This window comes from Zalophus californianus, chromosome 4 (genome assembly GCF_009762305.2).
Source record: "Zalophus californianus isolate mZalCal1 chromosome 4, mZalCal1.pri.v2, whole genome shotgun sequence".
Classification (NCBI taxonomy): domain Eukaryota; kingdom Metazoa; phylum Chordata; class Mammalia; order Carnivora; family Otariidae; genus Zalophus; species Zalophus californianus.
The window spans coordinates 79,861,760-79,880,144 of NC_045598.1; the positions used below are offsets into that span (position 1 = coordinate 79,861,760).

The following is an 18,385-nucleotide window of genomic DNA, read 5'->3' on the forward strand; positions in this document are numbered from 1 at the left end:
ACCTCACTTAAACCTTATAATCGCCCTCACCTTGAGGTGGGTGCTGTTATCCTCATATTTTGGACAAGAAAACTAAGGCAAAGAGAACTCAAATAACCTCTCTAAGATCACAAGGCCGAGACTCAAACCCAGCTTTTCAAAGACAAGCTTGGAGTTCTGTCCACCACCTTGGTCTGGCACTGTCCTACACCTGTCAAGCAGGTCTGGCGTTAGCTGGAAGTGGCTAAAGGCAAGGTTGGCTCCAGGGCAGATATGATGCAGGGAGTTTAACTGAAGGTGAAATTCTGGCAATTGTTACTAATATTTTATTTTTTTAAAAGATTTTTATTTATTTGAGAGAGAATGAGAGAGAGACAGCATGAGAGGGGGGAGGGTCAGAGGGAGAGGCAGACTCCCCACTGAGCAGGGAGCCTGATGTGGGACTCGATCCCGGGACTCCAGGATCATGACCTGAGCCGAAGGCAGTCGCTTAACCAACTGAGCCACCCAGGCGCCCTTGTTACTAATATTTTATAGCTTTAATAGAGAAATTAGTGGCAGACTGTAACATGCCACTGGACTAGGATGGATTAGGAAAGCTTTTCAGCAGATTATAAAGGAAAAATGGTAAACATTTTTATAAGAGCAGGGAGTATCCTTTCTAAACAGGAAGAACTGGCTTGATCAGAGCAATTATATAATTCCCGACTTTTGTCAAGGCCCCCTCTTAACTAGATAAATGATATTTTATTCATGATCCTTCTCTAATTTTTTTCCCCCATGTAGCTATGAATAAAATATCTATCTTGCTGAACTGAAAACTAGTCAGCAGTTTTCCTTAGATAATTTATGCCCAGATTATTTTGGCAGTACAGGCATATCTTGTTTTATTGCACTTTGCTTTATTATGTTCCGCAGATACTGTGGTTTTTGTTTTTGCTTTTGTTTTCAACAAACTGAAGGTCTGTGGCAACCCTGTATGGAGCAAGTCTCATTGCTGGTTTTCCAAAAATACTTGCTCACTTCAGGTCTCTGTGTCACATTTGGTAATTCTTGTAATGTTTTAAACTTTTTCATTATTATTATTTCTGTTATGGTGATCTGTGGTCATTGATCATGAAGGTTACTATTGTCATTGTTTTGGGGAGCCACATACTGCACCCATATAAAATGGCAAACTTAATTGATAAATTTGTGTGTTCTGACTGCTCTACCAACCGGCCATTGCCCTCATCTCTCTCCCTTTCCTTGGGCCTCCCTGTTCCCTGAGACATTATGATATTGAAATTAAGCCAATTAATAAACGTATCAGAGCCTCTAAGTAGTCAAGTGAAAGGAAGAGTCTCACATCTCTCACTTTATATCAAAAGCTACAAATGATTAAGCTTAGTGAGGAAGGCATGTTGAAAGCCAAGATGGGCCAAAAGTTGCTGAACATTCAGCCAAGTTGTAAATGCAAAGGAAAAGTTCTTGAAGAAAATTAAAGGTGTGACTCCAGTGAACACGCAAATGATAAGAGAGCAAAATGGCCTTATTGCTATTATGGAGAAAGTTGTAGTGGTCTGGATAGAAGATCAAACTAGCTACAACATTCCCTTAAGCCAAAGCCTACACTAATGACTCTTTCCTATTATACACTCAAAAGACAGGAACATTGGTAGGAACTGAGAGAAGCAATTCAATTCTAGTGGAAGTTGTTTCATGAGATTTAAGGGAAGAAGCCATCTCTATAACACAAAAGTGCAAGGTGAAACATCAAATGCTGATACAGAAGCTGTAGCAAGTGATCCAGAAGATCTAGCTAAAGTAAGTCATGAAGGTGGCTACACTAAACAAGATTTTCAATGTAAACAAGGCAGCCGTCTATTGGAAGATGTCATCTAGGATTTTCATAGCTAGAAAGAAGTCAATGCCTGGCTTCAAGGCTTCAAAAGACAGGCTGACTCTCTTGTTGGGTGTTAATATTGCTGGCTACTTGAAGTCAAAGCCAATGCTCACTTACCATTCTGAAAACCTTAGGGCCCTTAAGAATTATGCTAAACCTACTCTGCCTGTACCCTAGAAATGGAACAACAAACCTGGATGACAGCACATCTGTTTAAACGCAATGTACTGAATATTTTAAGCCCATTATTGAGAGCTCCTGCTCAGAAAAAAAAGATTCTTTTCAAAATATGACTGCTCATGGACAATGTACCTGGTCACCCAAGAGCTCTGATGGAGATGTACGAGATGACTGCTGCTTTCATGCTAACACAACATCCATTCTGCAGCCCCTGGATCAAGTAGTAATTCTGACTTTTAAGTGTTCTTATTTAAGAAATACATTTCATAAGGCTATAGTTGCCACAGATAGTGATTCCTCTGATGGATCTGGGCGAAGTCCATCGAAAACCTTCTGGAAAGGATTTATCATTATACGTGTCGTTAGGAACATTTGTATTCATGGGAAGAGGTCACAATATCAACATGAACAGGAGTCTGGAAGAAGTTGATTCCAGCCCTCAAGGGTGACTTGGAGGGCTCAGGACTCCAGTGGAGGCAGGAACTGCAGATGCCGTAGAAACAGCGAGAGGACTAGAAGCAGCAGGGGAGCCCGAACATGTATCTGGACGGCTGTGATCTCATGATCGAACTTTCACAGCTGAGGAGCTGCTTCTCATGGATGAGCAAAGACAGTGGTTTATTGAGATGGAATCTACTATGGTTAAGATGCTATGACGAGGGGCGCCTGGGTGGCTCAGTCCGTTAAGTGTCTGCCTTCAGCTCAGGTTATGATCCTGGGGTCCTGGGATGGAGCCCCGCATCGGGCTCCCTGCTCAGCAGAGCCTGCTTCTCCCTCTCCCATTCCCCCTGCTTGTGTTCCCTCTCTCGCTATGTCTCTGTCAAATAAATAAAATCTTAAAAAAAAAAAGATGTTATGACGACTGTTGAAATGATAACAGAGGATTTAGAAAATGACATATACTTAGTTGATAAAGCAGTGGGGTTTGAGAGGACTGACTCCAACTGTGAAAGAAGTTCTATTGTGGGTAAAATGTTATCAAACAGCATCACATGCTACAGAGAAATCGTTCATGAAAGGAAGCATCAACCAATGTGGCAAACTTCGCTGTTGTCTTATTTTAAGAAACTGTCAAAGGGCACTTGGGTGGCTTAGTCCGGTTAAGTGCCCAACTCTTGATTTTAGCGCAGGTCATGATCTCAGGATTGTGAGATCGTGCCCTGCATCGGGCTCCATGCTCAGCACGGAGTCTGCTTATACCTCTGCCTCTGTTACTCCCCCTGCTCAAGCATGCTCTCTCTCAAATAATTAAAAAAAAAAATTGTCACAGTGACCCCAACCTTCAGCAGCCACCACCCTGATCAGTCAGCAGCCATCAACATCGAGGCAAAACCCTCCACCAGCAAAAAGACTACAACTCACTAAAAGCTCTGATGATGGTTAGCATCTTTTAGCAATAAAGTATATTTAAATTAAGGTATGGGCAGTTTTTTAGACATAATGCTATTGCACTTAGTACACTATAGTATAGCGTAAACGTAACTTTTATAAGCACTGGGAAACCAAAAGAATTCATTTCACTTGCTTTATTGTGATATTTGCTTTATTGCTGTGGTCTGGAACCAAATCCATAATATCTTTAAGTTATGCCTGTATAAAAAAATGTTTATGAATTTTTATAGAGGATTATCTGATTCCTTAATTCTGAGTCAAAAGGATATAGAGAAGCACTTGTTTATGAGATTCTGGTTGTGTGTGTGTGTAAAAGAGAGACATTCAGACAATGAAACAAAGGCAAAGGATACTATTCAACAAATTGAGATGCAGTAAGTAGCTGTAGTACCTTGTTGTGGTTAAACATGGTACTCTGCAGCCAAGCTTAGATTCCACACCTTGAATAAGCTGTCAAAGTTCTGCAAAGAACATGTGCTTCACTCTGTGCGTTCAGGTATTCACAAGTCATTTCCCTTTAGTGGTCCACCACACACTGATCAAAATCCTAGCAATAGTACACCTGACTCCATCAGTAACATGCAGAAGCAGAATGACATTGCTTGTCAAAATCAGGGTGTTTTCTGAGGTTTTTATTGACTTCAACTTTTAGCTGAGTTTTGTTAAGTATGACACTCTCCTATTAGAGACTCAGAAGACAGCTACTTTGGTAGGAACTGAGAGAAGCAATGAGTTTATCCCTGTTCCCTTTAAACCAGCAAGGAGAGAAGTGACTCTATGCTAGTACTTCTCAGACTCCCGTCACATTAACCCAGGGGCACTTGCCCCAAATGTATTCTTTCCAAAGCAGTATCTCTGGGTCCAGAGTCCAGGTCTGTGCATTTTAAACAAGCTCCCACATTCTGGTGGAAACTATAGCTTGTAAACCTCTGTTCTACACTACAGGAAGAGGGCTGGCACCCCACCTACATTTATTTATTACTGCAAAAGGGATCTGTGTGTGCTAAGGGAGAAGGAGATGTGGCTACCGGTGATCCTTCAAAGGCCATTCTCTCTCCCACCCTGCAAAACCATTCTGGGGGCAGGAGCCCAGCTGAACTCATCTGGAGAAGCTTTTTATTTATTTATTTTTTTTAAATATTTTATTCATTTATTCATGAGAGACAGAGGGAGAGAGAGAGAGCAGCAGAGGGAGAAGCAGGCTCCCAAGGAGCAGGGAGCCCGACGCGGGACTCGATCCCAGGACCCCGGGACCATGACCTGAGCCGAAGGCAGACGCTTAACCATCTGAGCCACCCAGGCGCCCTCTGGAGAAGCTTTTTAGTGAGCTTGAGGTTCCTACCAGCAGAGAGAACTGACAGAACTCTTTTGGCTAGACTCTTAGAAATCAAGTAGTCTGGGGAGACCTATCTTCAAGGACTAGAACTTAGCTCCTTAATTGCCGGTTAATGCTCTGAAAAGGATTAGTTGATAGCATTCTGAGAATAAGGACAGGACACAGAGAAGGCACTTAAGATGTGAGAGAACAGAAAGGACATTAATTAATAGGGAGGTAGCAGGTGGCAAGGCTGCATATCCTCTGCCACTCAAACTCATCTTAACTACCAAGGTGCCCTATCTCACCCATGCTAAAGAAGCATCTCTGCAGACGTGGGGGAATGGTTTGCCGCATGCTTTTTGGCATGACAACCTGGGTCTTTGAGGAGGAGAGGGCTAGACAAGCAGGGTTTCGGGGGTGGGGCTCTGCATCTTAAGGGCAGGGGCGATAATAGGTTTTAATCTAGCAGGTAATTGGAGAAACACCCTACCTGACCAAAAGCCAAAGTTTGTTAAAGGAGAGATTCTCAACTACTACAGAAAGAATACCCAACCTCCAGGCTTTCTAACTCAAATATGGAATCCCTGTTTTTTGCAACAATAGTTTCTAATTGTGAACAAGATGGAGCATCTGAGCAATTGACTATCCAGAGAAAGGGCACGACTCCAGGGGAGAGCATGGACTCTGCAGCCAGACTGCCTGGGAGTGAATCCTGGCTCTGCCACTTCCTATCTGTGTGAATTGTGCTAATTATTTCTCCTCTCTGTGCCTCAGTTGCACCATCTGTAAAAGGGGAATCCAAGTAGTGCTTTCCACGTAACGTTATGGTAAGGAGTGAGGTAAGGTCTGCAAGGCACTGAAAACTCAGCAAGTCCCTTATGCATAGTTGCTATTATTTTTCTTAGTCTCTCTGCCTAGGGTTGCCTCACAACAAATACCAAAAGATGAGTCTTAGAGCCGAAAGGAGAAAAGAATCTTCATGTCATCTGTATGGCTGATGTTCTTTCAAGATCAACAGTGGCTCTTTTGACTTAATTAAGGGTCTTTCCTCCTCCCCCAAACCCTGCTGAGGGCACTGCTGGGCCCCAGTCCAGGCATCTTCTGTTGGGGCAGCAGGTTCTCAGGTCCTCTATTAAGAGCTTTGTTAGGGAAAAGGAGGTGGGCTGGCAGAAGAATAAACCCTTATTTTGTGCAGTCCGGTGAAGAGGACAAGTAACGTACACCAAATTCTTTCCTGCTAAAGCTTCCCAGGGCAAGACTGAAAATAAAATTCTGTGAGAGGTCCATTCTAGGGTATAAAACAGAATTCTCTTCGCCAGGATTAAATCACACTTCCTGAGTCTGACTGAGCGTTTCCAGGGAGAGTAAGCGTTGCACAGCCTTTAATGTCGCTCCTTCATTGTTGTCCCTGACCCCTGCCCCCCGCCCCCCCTGCCTGTCCAACCCATTCGGTCTCCCCTGCCAGCTCACTGTGGTTTGAGCCTTTCCAACACAGCGCTGGGTTCAAAAACAAACCTGGGGTAATTTCTGGCTGGGGAAGATGCTGGCAAAGGGAATTCGAGAGAACTGGAGCAAGGCACTCACACACGTGATAGACGCTAACTTTAAATCTGATGTTAATTATGATTGAGTGTGTTAAAATCCCTGTTGTAGTTCTAATAGCTACCACTAGCCCATCACTCTGGGCTGTCTCACCTGTATGTCGTTATTAGGACATTTTTTCACAAATTCAACAGTAACGTCCTGAGCAGAGCGAGTAGCACAGTACAATGATTACAGCACGGATGCTGCATTTTCGAACTATTTGGGTTTGAATCCTATCTCTGCCACTTAGTAGCCATCAAACCTTGGGGAAAATCAATTTTTTTCCTTATGCCCCAGTTTTCTTAGCCACAAAACAGGGCTTGAAAATGGCAGGTAACTAAATCGTAGCGTTGCTGTAAGAATTGAGTGAATTAACATGTATAAGGAATTATAATGATGCCTGGCATTTTTCTTGGCACGGTGCGGGGGGGCGGGTGGGAAGATGAGCGAACCATCGGGGAGTCTACAATCTACAAACGCAGTACTGCATTCAGCTCCTTTCGTGTACTTTGCACAGAATGGGTGCACAAAAAAGTCTTGGGGGGGGCTGGCAGAGACTGCTGATTCACTATTGGGTCTCTAGTGGTGGTGGGTGGTTTAACATCACAAAATGCCTCAAAAAAACAAAAAACAAACAATAATGGCTTTATATATTGCCCTTACAAAGAAAAACAAAAGCTTTTGATAACATGTCATTAGTTAAAAACTATCTACTCCAGTGTGCCTGGGTGGCTCAGTTGGTTAAGCGACTGCCTTCCGCTCAGGTCATGATCCCGGGGTCCTGCGGTCGAGTCCCACATTGGGCTTCCCTTGCTCTGCAGGGAGCCTGCTTCTCTCTCTCCCTCTGCCTGCCACTCCCCCTGCTTGTGCTCTCTCTCTGTCAAATAAAGAAATAAAATATTTAAAAAAACAAAAAAATAAAAATAAAAACTATCCACTCCAATACCATGAAACGAACAGAAAAGTTTTAGTCTTTAAACAGAAGAAATATTTTTTTCATTGCCTTATATAATCGCTTATAAAACTTAAAGTGTGTGTTCACCATTGATCTGCCCAATAGAGCTCTGCTATGAGGGCCACTGGGTGCTATTATGTTCAATCAGTAACAACCTTTAGACAATCTATAGATAGCAAAGGGTGAGAGAAGAACATCACCTACTGTTCTAATGCCATAAAATCATTCCCCTCGGGGCGCCTGGGTGGCTCAGATGGTTAAGCGTCTGCCTTCGGCTCAGGTCATGATCCGGGGTCCTGGGATCGAGTCCCGTATCGGGCTCCCTGCTCCTTGGGAGCCTGCTTCCCCCTCTGCTTCTCTCTCTCTCTGTCTCTCATGAATAAATAAATAAAATCTTTAGAGAGAGAGAGGCAGAGGGAGAAGCAGGCTCCCAAGGAGCAGGGAGCCCGATACGGGACTCGATCCCAGGACCCCGGATCATGACCCGAGCCGAAGGCAGACGCTTAACCATCTGAGCCACCCAGGCGCCCAAAATAAAATAAAATCTTAAAAAAAAAAAAATTGTTCCCCTCTCCTTCTCCTTCTACTTTGCAAGAGTATTCACTGATCTTTTCTTATTCACAGTTTTTAGATCTTCGTTTTAAAATCCACAAGTTCTTGTAGCATCCTATAAAAACAGACTACAAGGAGAGAGCCTGTCCCAGGGCCTGAATTCTTTCTAACCTAGGCAATTTAAGGCAAAAGAAGAATGCAATTTAAAAAAACCCAATAAAATATAGTCCACAATACATGTAACATCTAGCTAAGTATCTGATTAAGTACTTTTGTTAGATCTGTTTTTTGAAAAAACTGGTTAGACATAATTGTGTATGAGGCAGGAGAGTCTATGACCTCCTTGCATTCTAGAAAGCATGTGGCCCCAAAATATTCCTAACACAGTGACTTACTTTCTTTCTGTCTTCCTTTTTCCTCCTTTTTTCCCTCTTTGCAGTCAGTGGAAGGCAAATCCCTGTGTTACACTATACCCTGCAGCTTTGACCTGCCAGGGGGTTCCCTCTCCAGCTCCCTCTTGGGGAAGTGGTCCACCCCTTCTTACTGGCCAACTCCATCTCTCTTTTGGCTCCAACTGTCTTCCCAGGCTGGATTCCCCATGCTAACCCTCTAATCTGTTGGGGAAGGGCCTGTGGCATTTGAAATCTTTTTTATTTTAACTTTATATATGTATATTTTAAAAGATTTTATTTATTTATTTGAGAGAGAGAGCATTCTCAAGTGAACAGGAGCAGTGGGGAGGGGCAGAGGGAGAAGCAGACTCCCCGCTGAGCAGGGAGCCGATAAAGGGCACAATCCCAGGACCCTGAGGCAAAGGCAGATGCTTAACCAACTGAGCCACCCAGGTGCTCCCTTTCTTTTTTAACTTTAAAAAACAGTGTCTGATATATTTCTCTGTCCCCCTTCTCACCCAAACCCTGCCAATTCTATTTCTAAAGCCTCTTCAATCTGGCACTGCCCTTGATCTCCACTACCTGGGATGAGCCTCTCACCTGGTTCCTCAGAGCACCTGCTTTTTCAGGCTCACCTCCTCCTCCACTCCACTCTCCACAGTGCGGCCACGAGACTTTTTCCTCAAATACAAACCTGATCGTGTTATCACTTATCAAGGGCTTCCTGCTGCCCCCAACATAAAAGTCCAAACAGCCTAAAAGTTCTTTCCTAAAACTCCCTATCCGTATTGTCTTCCTTCATCGCCATGGTTTGTGATTTAAAGGCTCACTTGGATTATTTTCTACAGTAATATTGAAACTCATGAGCATCGCTCAAGTTAATATAACAACAATAAACATGAGGAATCAAGGCACATACTCCCATGTAGCCACGTATTGTCCTTTAGTGACCCTTCAGGTACAGCCAGTTTTGTAGTGCTAAAGTAGACTTAATTGTTCCAAATGCTTTCTTTGTCCAAATTAATGTTTTGTTTTGTTTTTTTAAACACATAAGCCAGGATTAGAAAAGATTTGGCCAGTGTGCTTACTGGAAATCAAAAGCTTGAGGACCAGTATTCCCACTTATTTTTTTTAAACAGGAATGAGGAGGGGAAAAAAATGACCAAATTAGGGCTCAGAAAGAGAAGAGAGAGGGAGCAACAAAGACAAATCAGACCCCTGAATGACCAATTCTACTTCAGGCTGGCCCTGACCAAAGAAAGACGGTTAACGGGTCCTCAAATTATTTGTAAATAGTAACATTTCATCTTCGTCTCCATAGCCACAATAAGAGATAGGTATGATTATCTGTATTTTACAGGTGAAGAAACAGACCAGCAAGATTTATTTTGCTTACTATGGCAATCACTAATGAAGTGTAATGCTCACAGTTAAGGGGGAATATGCACCCCTCCTGTCTCCCTGGAGGGAAGAGCCAAGTGTGTTCTTCTGTCTTTTCACTCTACCCTTCCCTGCACAGGAGGAGGGGCTTGCCTGGTCGGGTGAATTTAGAACAGACTCAGGATGCTTGACCCTGGCAGGCCCATGGGCTTTTTCACTCTCTTTCTTCTAGTCTGTCCATCTTCCATATCTATCCTTTACTCTGGGTTGTGTGCTGAGTAGAGGAGAGAGGCAAGCCCACAGTCTAATTCAGGGGAGAAGATTTAGTAAACCCATAGTGGCCACATAGAAAAGCCAATACCTCCAATCTGGCTTTTATCACTCGATAAAGCTAATATTTTCCTTCCTATGTCGTATTTCTCAATTGGTTGTAAACATAAAAGGGGAAGACAGAGGGCCATTAACTGGTTTCTTAAAAGCTAAACACAAGGCACATAATAGGCACTCAATAAATATTTGTTAAGTGAATGAATGAATTTGTCCAAGGCCACAAAGCTAATAAGCAACAGAACAGAAACGTGAATCTATGTCTGATAGAAAAGCCCATGGTTTCCTAAAATTCCACTCTAGTGCTTCCTGTAGAACGTTCTATTTCCAGGTTTCAATTCATGCTTCCATACAGCTGCCAGGAAACTGGAAGCAGTGGCATTAGCCACTGTAAACACCCATGTACGCCTAAGAATTTAGCTGATAATCTATCCGTCCGCAACAGTGGTTAGGGATGAGTTCAGCATGTCTGCTTGCTGCTGGCTATAGCATGGGCCACTACTGATTGAGCCCTGTAGGTACACAAAGACGAGGGACCTGGAAGATACGGAGAAGCAGCGAAATTGGCACTGCAGGGCATGTAACAGATAGGGAAAGGCGGGCAGCTGAGCAGGAAGCAGCAAGCGCACAAAAGGGACAGGGAGTAGGGGCTAGGGAGGAGGCAGGCGAAGGAAGAACGGCCATAGAGATCCCAGCTGAACAGAAGGCTGCAGACACGGGAAATAAAAATATGTCCAAACAAAGAACATAAAGGGGAGACAGATAAAAGACCAGGAGTAAATCACTGGCTATGAAAATAGCCACAAACTGATTTTCCATTTCATGTCAAGATGATGAAAAGTGAGAGCTGATCTGTGTGCCAGTAGCCTTCAGGAACTAAGAAATAAAACACCCAGGTTGAAAATAGTTTTGGGAGCCAGAAGATGACAAGATTCCTCCTGCAGGCAAAAGTGAAGTAAAGTAATGACAACATCTCCTACCCCTTTCCCCCCTGCCCTCCCATCCCCCTCCAGTCACAAAAGAGTGGGGAGCTGTCTGGCTGGCAACCGTGTATGAGCTCAGCGGGGACCCTGTTCAGACTGAGCTAATATAGTTGCTTTTTAAGAGTATCTGGTAGAAGTCAGGATTGTGTGTTCACAAACACCATATAAAAACAGGGTCGTCTCTGCCTTCCAAGCAGTTTTTTTCACTGTTTAAAGGCCGGGCTGAGTCTTTTTTTTCCCCCTTGCTAGAGTGGCACACAAAGAATTCTCTGACACACTGCCCCCACTGCAGATGAAAGGCTTAAGTGTGAGTGAAAGCAACAATGTTTAGAGTGACATTTACTAGCCGCAAACAGTGAAATCAGAGAGCTTCAGTTCACGCAGATTAAATGTCAGGCTTTAAACATTTAGCAGAGTATTAGCTATGGAAGTTTTTTAAAATTTAGGATTTAGTTTTATATTGCAAGCAGCACTTGAGACATATAAAAGGCTTTTTAAAGCAAGGAAACAACTGAGCCATAAGCTGAATAAAACTATATATTTTTAACTGAAGATGAGTTACAGAGCTCAGCTCATCAAACCAGCGGCGCTCGCTGTTCTTCCCCATCCCAGATTAGTAAGAGGAAGCTGACATTCCCTGCACTTCACATGTTGGAAGACAGAAGTCAAAATCCCAAACACGCGAGTTTCTAGGCACATAGTTTTCCACAGTGGGCATGGACTTGACAAGCCCAAGAGTTTGTATGTTACTGTTTCAGAATGAATGCTTTTTAATGCACCTAAAAAAGTTAGAGAGGAAAATACATCACTTTCAAAAAAATATTTTCCAAGGTTAAATTTATTCATGACAAAATTGGCTACAACTGCCAAAGAGAACATTCACTTTTGTGACTAAATAATAAAATCTAGAATTTGACAACAGCAGCAGTTCTTTCTTTCCTTCATTCCAAACAGCTGGTAAGCATCTTCTCTATTATGCTTACTTGGGGATGCTGGACAGATACAAAGCCAATGATAATGGTTATTTACATTTCAAGCTTTATCTTAAATATGTTATAAGCATTACATTATCCCCATTTTACAGATAAGAAAACTGGGGCTTCAAGAGATCAAGGGCTTTACCCAGGACCATGGAACTGTTAAATCATGTGACCTTCAAACTCTAGCCATTGTCTCCAAAGCCTGAGCAATTAACTTCTATTCAAGGAACTCAGTCTGGCAGAGACCACAGGCATGTGGACAAATAAAGTTTAATGCAAGAAATGCCAAAACGAAGATATGAACAGAGACACAGACTGAGTAATTCTGTCTTTGGTCTGGGAGCTGAGGAGGAGATGTTTAAGCCAGGTCTTGATGCACGAGGTGGAGTTTTCTAGGTAAAAAAGGTAACACTGCTCTAGGCACAGGAAGCTATACTACAAAAGCATGGAGGGCTTGGCGTGTGTGTAGAGTGCCCAGAGTGTCTTCCCTCTCGTGCTGTCTCTCATTCTCTCTCTCTCAAATAAATAAATAAAATCTTAAAAAAAAAAAAAAAAGAAAAGCCGAGTTAAGAGACAACCTGAAGGATATCTGAGCATCCTCTCTACGGCATTCTCAACTTTAACAAACACTGAGTGCTTTTGTAGCAGGTACTAAGGAGTTTATAAGAGAACAACACTGGGTCTTGCCTTCCTGGAGTTTATGCACTGTACAGTCTGGTTCTTAATGGTGATAATGTATCGGGAAACTAATAGGATCATTTCTGGTTGTGACAATGACGGGGGTGGGGGGATGTTATTTGCGCTTAGTGGACAAGGGCCATGGATACAGACATTCTGTAATATTTGGGACTGTTTAATACAGCAAAGCACTATCCTGTGTCCCACTGGATGTCCGTATAGGTGACATTCCACTTATAATTATTTGAGCTTAGAACCTAATTCTCTTTCACACAGAAAGATAAAAAACATTTTTTGCATGTTTCATATACACATTGAATGTTCCTAAATAGAACTACCATGGGAACTGAGCAAAGACTATACTTTGTTTTGTTTGGACCTTTACCAAGAGCTAGCCGTTCACTATTTAGGAAAATTACATCACGAATTGGGGGAGTTGAAAAAGTTCTGGAGATGGGGAGTGGCGACGGCTGTACCACAAATGGGAATGTACTTAAATGCCACAGTATTGTTTACTTAAAAATGGTTAAAATGGTCAATTATATATATATATGTATATATATATACACACACACATATGTATATATGTTATATATATATATATACACAATATATGTATTTAAAGATTTTAGAGAGAGAGAGAGAGCACACAAGCAGGGGGAGGGGCAGAGGGAGAGGGAGAAGCGGACTCCCCACTGAGTGGGGAGCCTGACGTGGGGCTCAATCCCAGGACCCTGAGATCATGACCTGAGCTTAAGTCAGACACTTAAATGACTGAGCCACCCAGGTGCTCCTGTTATATATATTTTAAAATAAAAAAGGTATGAATTAAAAAAAAAAACAAGAATAAAGATAATTACATGACAGGCAGCAAAGCCACTCACAGTTTTTGAGTTATCAGTACAATGCATCTGCATCAGTCTGCACTGTGGCTGTCCTAATCATGGTGACTCCACATTCTAATCTATCTACCTGATTGTGTCTCCTCGTGTGGTCATGCCTGGAGATACTGTAAAATATGTAATGTGATTATTAATTACTTTCTTTTTATTTCTCCTTTGTATTACAACTAGGGCATTATATTGCATTTTTGGAATTCTGTGATGCAGAGGAGGGTTATATTAACTCTGAGTTTCAGTTCAGGATAGGAAAGGGCATGTTATAAAGTATTTGTTATATAAAGGATACATTATGTTGAAAGGGTTGAGAATCACTAGTGAGAGACATATATAAATGGAACTAAAATATAATGCAAATCATGGAAGCACCTTAGAGAGGTAAAAGTACAAAGGGAGAACAAGGGAAAGAGATATTATTAGCCGTGGGGGAATCTGAAAAGACCCATGGAGGAAGTATAATGTGAGCAGGCACTGACTGACATCCTCTGTTAGAATAACTCCAGAGATGTGGGCCTTGGGATACGCCTCCAATGAGGTCCATTTCTTTTGGCATGGCCCTTGATTTTTATCAAGTTCTTTTTGATGTTCTTCCTTTATCTTCTCCACAGTGGCCCTTGTTCTGGGAGGCTCCAGTAGGTAAAGAGTGATAAATTCCTAGCCTGTGTAGTATCTTTTCCAGAATCTAAAAACTGTGGTCTCTGTAATACTCTCTGGTTAATCTTCTCTTCTTCAAGCTAAAATCTCCCTACTTCCTCCAACTGTTTCTCATATAACTTGGTTTCATATTCCCTCACCATCTGGGTCATTTTCCTCTGAACATGTTCCAATTTGTCAGTGGCCTTTTAAAAGTGTGGTGCCTAGAACTAAATGTGATTTCCAGAACTGAAACAATCTCCTAATATCCCCAAAAGGGGGAAAGCGTTATCACTCCACACAGTGAGATTAGGATGGAGAAGGGAGCAGGGGAGGATCTGTCTTAATCAACACTGTATTGCCAATATTGAAATTTTCTGTTTGTTTAAGCAAGGCAAATCTGAATTTTTAATACTTGCAACTACAATTCTGATCTCAGTGCCTTTTTTTCCTTTGTTTTTGTTTTGAGGATTAAATGAAAATGTGGGTGTGGTTAATAGACCCTAACAATTATTTTTGTTTGCTGACAGTGTGTGCTTACTGCCATTCTACAGTCATTTCTTGTCTGAAGACATTTTTCTCTTAACAGACTGGGCCCTGCTCATGTCCCAAGTCAATCTAACCAAGACTGGCAGGTATGCCACCCTTTCCAGGGGCTTGGCCCATAAACTGGAGTTAGTATTTCTCCCTTAAGGATGGATCTGATGTGTGTGTGGAAAGTTCCTGCATTCCTGTGTATCCAATGAACCTCCGCTTGAGTCCCACTGTATGGATAATTCCATCCAGGCTCCAGATTTTTCATCCCATTTTGGTCCAAGACTGAAACCCTGAAAAAACTTGACTGGCTCTTGCCAACATGCTGTGTCCTGGGGCTGAAACAGTGCCAGTTCATCTCTCCATTCTATATGTTAGAGACTCTTGAACCACAGTGACATCATCCACTAGTCTGAAACTTTGGAAGCCACAGCAGAACTCTACAAAGACATCACTAGGGCACAAACACTAGCTTGCTATCCACCGTGAATGCAATGGCCTCACGTGACTGACCAAGAAATAAGGGACAGATTAACTTCAGACATCTAAACACTTTATGACACTTCTACTGGCTGCTCAAGTTCCAACAAGCTTTTGCAGCTGGCCAGACCAGCTTGAAGATAAACTACGAGAGCAGGGACATCTCTCTGTTACCTGATGTATCCCAAGCCCTTAGAACAGTGCTTAGCACAAAACAGATGCTCAATAAATATTCATTTAATAAACTAATGAACTGACTTGATATGGCAGACATCTTTGTTTTACCCAGCATTCCCTTTTGAGAATTACTTCTTCCCTCTCCCATGTTATTCTGATGGAATTCATGACACTAAACAAGCTAGCAAACTGTGTGACAAATCTGAAGCTCATTAATCTGCATGTCCCTAGTCCCTGCAGTTAAGCATGTATCTCACTCTTTACTTCTGGAGAATCTGAGGCATACTGTCATGAGGTTGATGAACAGAGGTGGTATATTCTGCAGGTAGATCATTCAGAAGCTAAACTTTATAAGAATGGTCGTCACAAAACCCAAGCCAACAAGTAAAGTGAACTTCTAGTCAGAATAAGCTTATGTTTCTTATATTATTGATCTTCATCTAATTAATCACCAGTACCAGAATTTATCTTACTCACATTCAAATAAATTGGAGATAACATTTTTTCAAATTTCTAATGATAGATGAAATACAATTTTTATAATGTCAGCTTTACTATAATAATGCTATTTAAGGTTTCTCAGGAAAAATCTAATCTGTGAAATATGAAAAAAACATATACTGGATTAAAATAATCCAACAAATGGGCGGGGCAGGAAAGTTACAGTTATTTAAGGCTTTTTAAAAATTGTGGTAAAATATATATAACATAAAATTTACCCTTTTAACCATTTTTAAGTGTACAATTCAGTGGCATTAAGTACATTTACAATGTTGTGCAATCATCACTACTTACCATTTCCAGAATTTTTTTATCATACCAAAAAACAAAAAAAACCCCTCTGTAGTCATTAAACACTAACTCCCCTTTTCCCCTCCTCCCAGCCCCAGGTAAGTGCTATTCTACTTTCTGTCTCTATGAATTTGCCTATTAGAATTACATAACTGAATTATATTGGAAATATAACGGTAATTATACAATATTTTCCCTTTTTGTCTGGCTTATGTCATTTAGCACAACGTTTTCAAGGTTTATAGATATTGTAGCATATATTAGAATTTCATTCCCCTTTATGGCTGAATAATAGTCTATTATACGTATCTACCACATTTTGTTATCCATTTATTTGTTGACAGACACGTGGGTTGTTTTCACCTTTTGGCTACTGTGCTATGAACACTGGTGTACAAATACCTGGTTAAGTCCCTGCTATCAATTATTTTGGGTATACCCAGGCATGAAATTGGGTGGATCATATAGTAATTCTATGTTTAAGATTTTGAGGAACCTGTATAAGGCTTTCAAAATGACTTATAAAATAAAAATGTATTAACTTAGGAACTGTATAGGCAATAAGTTATTCCTCACCTGATCCTTCACATATCATTACTGGACACAGAGAGACTGCTGTACTAAATAGGACAGAAGATACATCATTTCCTTGCAGTAAAGGAGGGAACAGAAATTTGCAAATAACTACAGATCCCCACGGAAGTAAGACAACACAATAATTGCAGCTGTATGTAAACATCAGGATCTTCATAAACATGAAACAGTCTTTAGAAAACCTAAAACTTTCATTCCTAAATAGTGTAAGAATGAATCCCAGGATACATACTACGGGAGCCTCTGTTGTGTGCAAAATAATTGATTAGTACCTTTCTAAAGTGTAAAGGTTATGAAAGACAAGGAAAAAATGAAGAAATGTCACAAAGTAGAGGACGAAGGAGCTCTGATAACTAACTGCAGTGTAGGATCCTGGGTTGGATCTGGAACAGAAAAAGGACAATGGTGAAAAAACTGGTAAAATCCAAATAAAGACTGTAATTTAGTTAATAGTACTGTACCACTGTTAATATCCTGGTTGTGATAACTGTACTATGGTTACAAAAGCTGCTAACACTAGTGAAAGCTGGATGAAATGATATATAGGAATTCTCTACTATTTTTGCAACTTTTGTGTAAATTTTAAATGATTCCAAAATAAAAAGCTATAAACTATAGTCTCTGGACTTTAATGGGCATCTGAAATTATTAAGCCAGATAATCATAAATAGTAATAATAAACTTGAAGTTATAAGTCTTAACTTTGAATGAGCCTTCAACATTCACAAAGAGGAAAAAAGACAGTAATTTTGTAGTTAGTGCCTCTAATAACCATTCTCTCTTGTACCCTCACTGCCATCCTGGCCTTACATTTCCTCCTCCTAGATCCATCCTCCCAATGCTTTTAACTCTACCTTCTTGAATGGACTTTACATAGGAAAGCTTTCCTAAATATCTTCTTAGATAACCATCCCCTTGACCTGTTGCCAAATCAGTGTTTTAATCCAGATTGTTCTCTGTGCTTTGACAGTAGAGCCACTGGCCTGCTGGATATCCCCACTTCCAAAGGCAGCTGAAATTCAGCATGTATCTAAAGCTAAACCTTCATTTCACTCATTTTTAAAAAAAATTTTATTTTATTATGTTATGTTAATCACCGTACATTACATCATTAGTTTTTGATGTGGTGATCCACGATCCATTGTTTCTGTATAACACCCAGTGCTCCATGCAGTACGTGCCCTCCTTAATACCCATCACCGGGCTAACCCATCCCCCCTCCCCCCTCCCCTCTAGAACCCTCAGTTTGTATCTCGGAGTCCGTAGTCTCTCATGGTTCATCTCTCCCTCCGATTTCCCCCCCCCTTCATTTTTCCCTTCCTTCTCCTAATGTCCTACATGCTATTCCGTATGTTCCACAAATAAGTGAAACCATATGATAATTGACTTTCTCTGCTTGACTTATTTCACTTAGCATAATCTCCTCCAGTCCCATCCATGTTGATGTAAAAGTTGGGTATTCATCCTTTCTGATGGCTGAGTAATAGTCCATTGTATATATGGACCACATCTTCTTTATCCATTTATCTGTTGAAGGGCATCTCGGCTCTTTCCACAGTTTGGCTATTGCGGACATTGCTGCCATGAACATTGGGGTGCATATGGCCCTTCTTCTCACTACATCTGTGTCTTTGGGGTAAATACCCAGTAGTGCAATTGCTGGGTCATAGGGTAGCTCTATTTTTAATTTT

General features: G+C 41.4%; 1 protein-coding gene and 1 long non-coding RNA gene across 2 annotated transcripts in view; both read right to left on the reverse strand.

Annotated features, from left to right (window-relative positions):
- ALG14 (ALG14 UDP-N-acetylglucosaminyltransferase subunit) overlaps positions 1-18,385 on the reverse strand; it is a 93,919-nt gene that overhangs the window by 12,436 nt on the left and 63,098 nt on the right.
- On the reverse strand, positions 11,759-17,076 carry LOC118356935. The gene is made up of 3 exons (XR_004820047.1): positions 16,967-17,076; positions 16,677-16,720; positions 11,759-11,919 (listed from the first exon to the last, which is right to left on the reverse strand). It is a non-coding gene; the product is annotated as an uncharacterized LOC118356935 (long non-coding RNA).